Source organism: Triturus cristatus, chromosome 8 (assembly GCF_964204655.1).
Source record: "Triturus cristatus chromosome 8, aTriCri1.1, whole genome shotgun sequence".
NCBI classification, from domain to species: Eukaryota; Metazoa; Chordata; class Amphibia; order Caudata; family Salamandridae; genus Triturus; species Triturus cristatus.
Genome location: NC_140591.1, coordinates 56,421,027 through 56,429,384, shown reverse-complemented (window position 1 = coordinate 56,429,384; position 8,358 = coordinate 56,421,027). Strand labels below are relative to the sequence as shown.

The following is an 8,358-nucleotide window of genomic DNA, read 5'->3' as shown; positions in this document are numbered from 1 at the left end:
GCCAACAAGTCCCTGTGGCCTCCTGATGTATTATTAATAATTGTAGACGATACATACAGAACCTGGTCACTCTATTTTCGTTTATAGTTATGTGTTAAAGTGTCCAGTATCATTCAGCAGGTAACTTGGTCTGATGAGTGAATATCCTTTTTAGGGGACAAGGTAAGTAGAATTTTTTTTTCTAAACTCTGAATTGACTTATACTCTGAAACACAGACCTATATGGCCAGGGTGTACAAGCTATGTCATCTGACAGTTTTGTATAAGGGGAATTGGAGGCAAATGCAGGCAAAGCTTTACTTTAAAATAAAGCAAGAAGTTGCAAATAAATGAGGCATAGTTGAATACAAGAGAGGTGGAAGCAAGTTTGAAAGGAAGACAGAAAGTAAATAATATGTTGAATTGATTGTGTTGTTGATCAGCTTGATGAAAGGTTTTGATAAAGAAGAGCGTTGATTTAACTCCAAACAGCTTTTGTGACATGAAAAGCAGAAGTTGAAATTGTGCCGAAACCCGGGATTGAACCAGGGACCTTTAGATCTTCAGTCTAACGCTCTCCCAACTGAGCTATTTCGGCCTGCTGGTAGTTTGGGTCTTCATCCTTTCTTTTAAACTTTCCAAGAAAATAGATGCTCAACCTCATGCTAGAGCTATGTTTTAAGATGTCCTGTATCATTCATCAGTTAACGGGTGCAATAGGTAAATAGCATTTTTCGGATCCAGGTTAGGTAGCTTTTTTTTTTACTCTGAATGGACTAGCACCATATTACACAGAGGTATTTGGCCTGAGTAGGTAAGGTATGTCATCTGAATACTGAAATCTGTGTTCAAGGAGAAGTGGAAGCTGATGCAGACAAGAGTTTACTTTACAAAAAAGCATGAAATAGGAAACATTTGTAGTCGAAGCTGAATGCAAGAGAGGTGGAAGCAAATTTAGAAGGAGGACAGAAAGACAATTCTATGTTGAATTGATCATGTTGTCGATCAGTTGATCAAATATTTTGATAAATAAAGAAAGAAAAACTTGAGCTGATACCAAGAAATATTTTGTGAGAAGCAAGAAACCTCTCAGACTTTTCCGAAACCCAGCATTGAACAAGGGACTTTTAGATTTTCAATCTAACACTCTCCCAACTGAGCTATTTCATCCAGCTGGCCATTTTGGCTTTCTGTTGTATTTTTGATAATTGTTAAAGATAAATGCAGACCCTGGTCATTCTATCTGCATGTGCAGTTATGTGTTAAATTGTCCAATATTATTCAGCAGCTAAATTGGTCTGATGGGTGAATTTCCTTTTTAGGAGCCAAGTTAGTTAGAAGATGTTTGTAAACTATGAATGGACTTATACTCAGACACACAGACCTATATGGCGAGGGTAGGCAAACTAGGTCATCTGACTACTAACAGTTTTGTATAAGGGGAACTCGAGGCTGATGCAGGCAAAGCTTTACTTTCAATTAAAGGAAGAATTGGCAAATAAAGCAGGTAAAGTTGAATACAAGAGAGGTGGAAGCAAGTTTGACAGAAAGACAGAATGTAAAAAATATGTTGAAATGGTTGTCTTATCGATCAGCTTGATAAAAGGTTTTGATCATTATAAACAACGTCAATATAAGTTGACTCCAAATAGCATTTGTGGCATGCAAGGCAGAAGTTCAAAATGTGCCTAAACCCGGGATTGAACCAGGGACCTTTAGATCTTCAGTCTACTGCTCTCCCAACTGAGCTATTTCATCCAGCTGGCATTTTTGGCTTTCTGTTGTATTTTTTATAATTGTTAAAGATAAATGCAGAACCTGGTCACTCTATCTGCATGTGCAGTTATGTGTTAAATTGTCCAGTATTATTCAGTAGCTAAATTGGTCTGATGAGTGAATTTCCTTTTTAGGAGCCAAGTTAGTTAGATGATGTTTGTAAACTATGAATGGACTTATACTCAGAAACACAGACCTATATGGCGAGGGTCGGCAAGCTAGGTCATCTGACTACTAACAGTTTTGTATAAGGGGAACTGGAGGCTGATGCAGGCAAAGCTTTACTTTCAATTAAAGGAAGAATTGGGAAATAAAGGAGGCAAAGTTGAATACAAGAGAGGTGGAAGCAAGTTTGAAAGAAAGACAGAAAGTAAATAATATGTTGAATTAATTGTATTGTCGATTATCTTGATAAAAGGTTTTGATCATTATAAACAAAGTCAATATGAGTTGACTCAAAATAGTCTTTGTGGCATGCAAAGCAGAAGTTCAAAATGTGCCAAAACCCGGGATCGAACCAGGGACCTTTAGATCTTCAGTCTAACGCTCTCCCAACTGAGTTATTTCGGCCTGCCAGCAGCTATAGTATTCAGCCTCTTTTTTTGAACAATCCCAGAACAGAGATGCAGAACCTGGATTTTCAATCTGAGGTTAGAGCTGTGTTTTAATGTGTCCTGCATTTTTCAGCAGCTAACTGGTGAAATGGGTGAGTAGCGTTTTTGGGATAAATGTTAGGTCGTTTTTCTTTTAAAACTCTAAGTGGACCAGCACTGTATTACACAGACGTATGTCGCCTGAGTAGGTAAGCTATGTCATCTCAATACTGACAACTTTGTTCAAGGAGAAGTGAAAGCTGATGCAGACAAGAGTTTACTTTGAAAAAAGTATAAAATGGGATAAATTCGTCATCAAAGCTGATGGCAAGAGTGGTGGAAGCAAGTTTAGAAGGAGGACAGAAAGACAACTTTTTGTTGAAGTTATCATGTTGTTGATCAGTTGATAAAATATTTTGAGAAATAAAGAAAAAAAAAACTAGAGCTGATTTCAAGAAATATTTTGCAAGAATGTAGGATCCCCTCGCACTGTGCTGAAAGTCAGGATTGAATCAGGTACCTTAAGCTCTTCAGTCTAACGATCTCCCAACTGAGATATTTCAGCCAACAAGTCCCTGTGGCCTCCTGATGTATTATTAATAATTGTAGACGATACATACAGAACCTGGTCATTCTATTTTCGTTTATAGTTATGTGTTAAAGTGTCCAGTATCATTCAGCAGGTAACTTGGTCTGATGAGTGAATATCCTTTTTAGGGCACAATGTAGGTAGAATTTTTTTTTCTAAACTCTGAATTGACTTATACTCTGAACCACAGACCTATATGGCCAGGGTGTACAAGCTATGTCATCTGACTACTGACAGTTTTGTATAAGGGGAATTGGAGGCTGATGCAGGCAAAGCTTTACTTTAAAATAAAGCAAGAAGTTGCAAATAAATGAGGCATAGTTGAATACAAGAGAGGTGGAAGCAAGTTTGAAAGGAAGACAGAAAGTAAATAATATGTTGAATTGATTGTGTTGTTGATCAGATTCATAAAAGGTTTTGATAAAGAAGAGCGTTGATTTAACTCCAAACAGCTTTTGTGACATGAAAAGCAGAAGTTGAAGTTGTGCCGAAACCCGGGATTGAACCAGGGACCTTTAGATCTTCAGTCTAACGCTCTGCCAAATGAGCTATTTCGGCCTGCTGGTAGTTTGGGTCTTCATCCTTTCTTTTAAACTTCCCAAGAAAATAGATGCTCAACCTCATGCTAGAGCTATGTTTTAAGATGTCCTGTATCATTCATCAGTTAACGGGTGCAATAGGTAAATAGCATTTTTCGGATCCAGGTTAGGTAGCTTTTTTTTTTACTCTGAATGGACTAGCACCATATTACACAGAGGTATTTGGCCTGAGTAGGTAAGCTATGTCATCTGAATACTGAAATCTGTGTTCAAGGAGAAGTGGAAGCTGATGCAGACAAGAGTTTACTTTACAAAAAAGCATGAAATAGGAAACATTTGTAGTCGAAGCTGAATGCAAGAGAGGTGGAAGCAAATTTAGAAGGAGGACAGAAAGACAATTCTATGTTGAATTGATCATGTTGTCGATCAGTTGATCAAATATTTTGATAAATAAAGAAAGAAAAACTTGAGCTGATACCAAGAAATATTTTGTGAGAAGCAAGAAACCTCTCAGACTTTTCCGAAACCCAGCATTGAACAAGGGACTTTTAGATTTTCAATCTAACACTCTCCCAACTGAGCTATTGCATCCAGCTGGCCATTTTGGCTTTCTGTTGTATTTTTGATAATTGTTAAAGATAAATGCAGACCCTGGTCATTCTATCTGCATGTGCAGTTATGTGTTAAATTGTCCAATATTATTCAGCAGCTAAATTGGTCTGATGGGTGAATTTCCTTTTTAGGAGCCAAGTTAGTTAGAAGATGTTTGTAAACTATGAATGGACTCATACTCAGACACACAGACCTATATGGCGAGGGTAGGCAAACTAGGTCATCTGACTACTAACAGTTTTGTATAAGGGGAACTCGAGGCTGATGCAGGCAAAGCTTTACTTTCAATTAAAGGAAGAATTGGCAAATAAAGCAGGTAAAGTTGAATACAAGAGAGGTGGAAGCAAGTTTGACAGAAAGACAGAATGTAAAAAATATGTTGAAATGGTTGTCTTATCGATCAGCTTGATAAAAGGTTTTGATCATTATAAACAACGTCAATATGAGTTGACTCCAAATAGCATTTGTGGCATGCAAAGCAGAAGTTCAAAATGTGCCTACTCCCGGGATTGAACCAGGGACCTTTAGATCTTCAGTCTACTGCTCTCCCAACTGAGCTATTTCATCCAGCTGGCATTTTTGGCTTTCTGTTGTATTTTTTATAATTGTTAAAGATAAATGCAGAACCTGGTCACTCTATCTGCATGTGCAGTTATGTGTTAAATTGTCCAGTATTATTCAGTAGCTAAATTGGTCTGATGGGTGAATTTCCTTTTTAGGAGCCAAGTTAGTTAGATGATGTTTGTAAACTATGAATGGACTTATACTCAGAAACACAGACCTATATGGCGAGGGTCGGCAAGCTAGGTCATCTGACTACTAATAGTTTTGTATAAGGGGAACTGGAGGCTGATGCAGGCAAAGCTTTACTTTCAATTAAAGGAAGAATTGGGAAATAAAGGAGGCAAAGTTGAATACAAGAGAGGTGGAAGCAAGTTTGAAAGAAAGAGAGAAAGTAAATAATATGTTGAATTAATTGTATTGTCGATTATCTTGATAAAAGGTTTTGATCATTATAAACAAAGTCAATATGAGTTGACTCAAAATAGTCTTTGTGGCATGCAAAGCAGAAGTTCAAAATGTGCCGAAACCCGGGATCGAAACAGGGACCTTTAGATCTTCAGTCTAACGCTCTCCCAACTGAGCTATTTCGGCCTGCCAGAAGCTATAGTATTCAGCCTCTTTTTTTGAACAATCCCAGAACAGAGATGCAGAACCTGGATTTTCAATCTGAGGTTAGAGCTGTGTCCTGCATTGTTCAGCAGCTAACTGGTGAAATGGGTGAGTAGCGTTTTTGGGATAAATGTTAGGTCGTTTTTCTTTTAAAACTCTGAGTGGACCAGCACTGTATTACACAGACGTATGTCGCCTGAGTAGGTAAGCTATGTCATCTCAATACTGACAACTTTGTTCAAGGAGAAGTGAAAGCTGATGCAGACAAGAGTTTACTTTGAAAAAAGTATAAAATGGGATAAATTCGTCATCAAAGCTGATGGCAAGAGAGGTGGAAGCAAGTTTAGAAGGACAGAAAGACAACTTTTTGTTGAAGTTATCATGTTGTTGATCAGTTGATAAAATATTTTGAGAAATAAAGAAAAAAAAACTAGAGCTGATTTCAAGAAATATTTTGCAAGAATGTAGGATCCCCTCGCACTGTGCTGAAAGTCAGGATTGAATCAGGTACCTTAAGCTCTTCAGTCTAACGATCTCCCAACTGAGATATTTCAGCCAACAAGTCCCTGTGGCCTCCTGATGTATTATTAATAATTGTAGGCGATACATACAGAACCTGGTCATTCTATTTTCGTTTATAGTTATGTGTTAAAGTGTCCAGTATCATTCAGCAGGTAACTTGGTCTGATGAGTGAATATCCTTTTTAGGGGACAAGGTAAGTAGAATTTTTTTTTCTAAACTCTGAATTGACTTATACTCTGAAACACAGACCTATATGGCCAGGGTGTACAAGCTATGTCATCTGACTACTGACAGTTTTGTATAAGGGGAATTGGAGGCTGATGCAGGCAAAGCTTTACTTTAAAATAAAGCAAGAAGTTGCAAATAAATGAGGCATAGTTGAATACAAGAGAGGTAGAAGCAAGTTTGAAAGGAAGACAGAAAGTAAATAATATGTTGAATTGATTGTGTTGTTGATCAGATTGATGAAAGGTTTTGATAAAGAAGAGCGTTGATTTAACTCCAAACAGCTTTTGTGACATGAAAAGCAGAAGTTGAAATTGTGCCGAAACCCGGGATTGAACCAGGGACCTTTAGATCTTCAGTCTAACGCTCTCCCAACTGAGCTATTTCAGCCTGCTGGTAGTTTGGGTCTTCATCCTTTCTTTTAAACTTTCCAAGAAAATAGATGCTCAACCTCATGCTAGAGCTATGTTTTAAGATGTCCTGTATCATTCATCAGTTAACGGGTGCAATAGGTAAATAGCATTTTTCGGATCCAGGTTAGGTAGCTTTTTTTTTTACTCTGAATGGACTAGCACCATATTACACAGAGGTATTTGGCCTGAGTAGGTAAGCTATGTCATCTGAATACTGAAATCTGTGTTCAAGGAGAAGTGGAAGCTGATGCAGACAAGAGTTTACTTTACAAAAAAGCATGAAATAGGAAACATTTGTAGTCGAAGCTGAATGCAAGAGAGGTGGAAGCAAATTTAGAAGGAGGACAGAAAGACAATTCTATGTTGAATTGATCATGTTGTCGATCAGTTGATCAAATATTTTGATAAATAAAGAAAGAAAAACTTGAGCTGATACCAAGAAATATTTTGTGAGAAGCAAGAAACCTCTCAGACTTTTCCGAAACCCAGCATTGAACAAGGGACTTTTAGATTTTCAATCTAACACTCTCCCAACTGAGCTATTTCATCCAGCTGGCCACTTTGGCTTTCTGTTGTATTTTTGATAATTGTTAAAGATAAATGCAGACCCTGGTCATTCTATCTGCATGTGCAGTTATGTGTTAAATTGTCCAATATTATTCAGCAGCTAAATTGGTCTGATGGGTGAATTTCCTTTTTAGGAGCCAAGTTAGTTAGAAGATGTTTGTAAACTATGAATGGACTTATACTCAGACACACAGACCTATATGGCGAGGGTAGGCAAACTAGGTCATCTGACTACTAACAGTTTTGTATAAGGGGAACTCGAGGCTGATGCAGGCAAAGCTTTACTTTCAATTAAAGGAAGAATTGGCAAATAAAGCAGGTAAAGTTGAATACAAAAGAGGTGGAAGCAAGTTTGACAGAAAGACAGAATGTAAAAAATATGTTGAAATGGTTGTCTTATCGATCAGCTTGATAAAAGGTTTTGATCATTATAAACAACGTCAATATGAGTTGACTCCAAATAGCATTTGTGGCATGCAAAGCAGAAGTTCAAAATGTGCCTACACCCGGGATTGAACCAGGGACCTTTAGATCTTCAGTCTACTGCTCTCCCAACTGAGCTATTTCATCCAGCTGGCATTTTTGGCTTTCTGTTGTATTTTTTATAATTGTTAAAGATAAATGCAGAACCTGGTCACTCTATCTGCATGTGCAGTTATGTGTTAAATTGTCCAGTATTATTCAGTAGCTAAATTGGTCTGATGGGTGAATTTCCTTTTTAGGAGCCAAGTTAGTTAGATGATGTTTGTAAACTATGAATGGACTTATACTCAGAAACACAGACCTATATGGCGAGGGTCGGCAAGCTAGGTCATCTGACTACTAACAGTTTTGTATAAGGGGAACTGGAGGCTGATGCAGGCAAAGCTTTACTTTCAATTAAAGGAAGAATTGGGAAATAAAGGAGGCAAAGTTGAATACAAGAGAGGTGGAAGCAAGTTTGAAAGAAAGACAGAAAGTAAATAATATGTTGAATTAATTGTATTGTCGATTATCTTGATAAAAGGTTTTGATCATTATAAACAAAGTCAATATGAGTTGACTCAAAATAGTCTTTGTGGCATGCAAAGCAGAAGTTCAAAATGTGCCAAAACCCGGGATCGAACCAGGGACCTTTAGATCTTCAGTCTAACACTCTCCCAACTGAGCTATTTCGGCCTGCCAACAGCTATAGTATTCAGCCTCTTTTTTTGAACAATCCCAGAACAGAGATGCAGAACCTGGATTTTCAATGTGAGGTTAGAGCTGTGTTTTAATGTGTCCTGCATTTTTCAGCAGCTAACTGGTGAAATGGGTGAGTAGCGTTTTTGGGATAAATGTTAGGTCGTTTTTCTTTTAAAACTCTAAGTGGACCAGCACTGTATTACAC

At 37.6% G+C, this 8,358-nt stretch overlaps 2 non-coding genes across 2 annotated transcripts; both read right to left on the bottom strand.

The window, feature by feature from the left end:
* Nucleotides 1-504: 504 nt before the first annotated feature.
* Nucleotides 505-577, bottom strand: TRNAF-GAA (transfer RNA phenylalanine (anticodon GAA)). The gene has a single exon. It is a non-coding gene; the product is annotated as a tRNA-Phe (tRNA).
* Nucleotides 578-8,074: 7,497 nt separating this feature from the next.
* Nucleotides 8,075-8,147, bottom strand: TRNAF-GAA (transfer RNA phenylalanine (anticodon GAA)). The gene has a single exon. It is a non-coding gene; the product is annotated as a tRNA-Phe (tRNA).
* Nucleotides 8,148-8,358: the final 211 nt, after the last annotated feature.